This window comes from Sceloporus occidentalis, unplaced genomic scaffold (genome assembly GCF_023333645.1).
Source record: "Sceloporus occidentalis isolate IW3139 unplaced genomic scaffold, rSceOcc1.0.p SCAF_329, whole genome shotgun sequence".
Lineage (NCBI taxonomy): Eukaryota > Metazoa > Chordata > Lepidosauria > Squamata > Phrynosomatidae > Sceloporus > Sceloporus occidentalis.
In genome coordinates, this window is record NW_028317309.1 from 482925 (window position 1) to 485324 (window position 2400).

Here is a 2400-nt window from a genome sequence, read left to right on the forward strand (position 1 = left end):
GTGAAGCTTGTGCCCGGTTGAAGGGACAGTATCGCGGACGTTGTAGACTCAACTAGAAGGGCAGCGTTCCTTTAAACGTTGAATATTTATACATTTAAGAATATGTATTTATTAGACGCTCACGTTCTGTTACACGAAGAAGGAGAAGCCAATCATTAAAGGTGCTGTTCCACCTAGGGGACATCTTAAAATAACCGCAGACAGGTTCTTCATCGTGTAGAGAGAGGTTGAAGAAACCTGTGTGTCGTCTGGTTTTTTTTCTCCTTAAAGCCCCCCCCCCTTCTCTCAAAACCCAAGTTTATTTTAATACGGCAGACGCCTAGAAACAGAGCCCTGGCGTTGATCCAAAGCCCGCCCCTTTTTGTGTGACATCACAGCAGTCCGACCGCCTGCAGCCACTCCCACCTGCCACTTCGCGCTCGCGCATGTGATCCCAACACACGGTTCTAGGGAGCGAGCGTGAGTGAGTGAAGTGTTTTGTAGCGTGTGTGATAGGTGTGAGGCAGCGAGACGTCTGTGTGATAGGTGTGATGGGAGTCACATCGATGAGGAACAGCACCTTTAAGGGGGCGTCTCGTGATCTGGTGCGCGAGGTCCTGAAATAAACGATGTGAAATAATCATGATATCATACTCTATGTTCTGAGCATTCAAGTGCGTGTTTGGCAATTAAAATAATTCATTTTTTTTGGATAAATTGTTTCATTTTCTGAATTGTGTCGTTTTTGTGTATCATATGTATTTGAAACCGACCGAAAACGGCAGCAGCTATCTTAACTTCACCTCCTCAGGATCTTCTCGCTTCTTCCTCCCTATTGAGTTCTCTCTCTGCTGTTTAGTGGCTGATTGCTGTCGATCTGGTTGGGCGCTTCTAATGATTCTGTCAAAAACGGTGACAATCACATTGAAGGACACAAGGTCCACGCATGCCGCTTCCCGAGCCAAAGTCCAGAGCGAGTCTCACGTAGGGTTCTACCTCTAACCCGCCACAGGAAGGAGAAGCGGCGTCCAACAATGGACTCCAACGCCATAGACTAAGCTTACGGAAGGGAGTTGGGGTCAAAAGACGCACTCAACGTGCTTCACACCCCAGCGCTGTATACAGTAATATAACCCCCCAGCGCTGTATACAGTAATATAACCCCCCAGCGCTGTATACAGTAATATAACCCCCCAGCGCTGTATACAGTAATATAACCCCCAGCGCTGTATACAGTAATATAACCTCCAGCGCTGTATACAGTAATATAACCCCCAGCGCTGTATACAGTACTATAACCCCCCAGCGCTGTATACAGTAATATAACCCCCAGCGCTGTATACAGTAATATAACCCCCAGCGCTGTATACAGTAATATAACCCCCCCGCGCTGTATACAGTAATATAACCCCCCGCGCTGTATACAGTAATATAACCCCCAGCGCTGTATACAGTAATATAACCTCCAGCGCTGTATACAGTAATATAACCCCCAGCGCTGTATACAGTACTATAACCCCCCAGCGCTGTATACAGTAATATAACCCCCACCGCTGTATACAGTAATATAACCCCCCAGCGCTGTATACAGTAATATAACCCCCAGCGCTGTATACAGTAATATAACCCCCAGCGCTGTATACAGTAATATAACCCCCCCGCGCTGTATACAGTAATATAACCCCCCGCGCTGTATACAGTAATATAACCCCCAGCGCTGTATACAATAAAATCCCCCCCCTGCGCTGTATACAGTAATATAACCCCCCAGCACTGCATACAGTAATATAACCCCCCCAGCACTGTATACAGTAATATAACCCCCAGCGCTGTATACAGTAATATAACTCCCCAGCGCTGTATACAGTAATATAACCCCCCAGCGCTGTATACTGTAATATAACCCCCCAGCGCTGTATACAGTAATATAACCCATCAGCACTGTATACAGTAATATAAGCCCCCAGCGCTGTATACAGTAATATAACCCCCCAGCGCTGTATACAGTAATATAACCCCCAGCACTGTATACAGTAATATAACCCCCCAGCGCTGTATACAGTAATATAACCCCCAGCGCTGTATACAGTAATATAACCCCAGCGCTGTATACAGTAATATAACCCCCCAGCACTGTATACAGTAATATAACCCCCAGCGCTGTATACAGTAATATAACCCCCAGCGCTGTATACAGTAATATAACCCCCCAGCGCTGTATACAGTAATATAACCCCGACACCGACACTTCCTTTAGCGAATAGACATTGGTAGGCAGGACGAGGGTTGTAACGAGTTTTTTTCTCCCGTAACGCACATGGCATCGTGTATATTATAATAAAAAAAAATGTATTTATGTATACATTTTTATTATCAGCCAGTTTTTATTTTTTGGGGGGTATAAGATAGGATGTGGGCGTG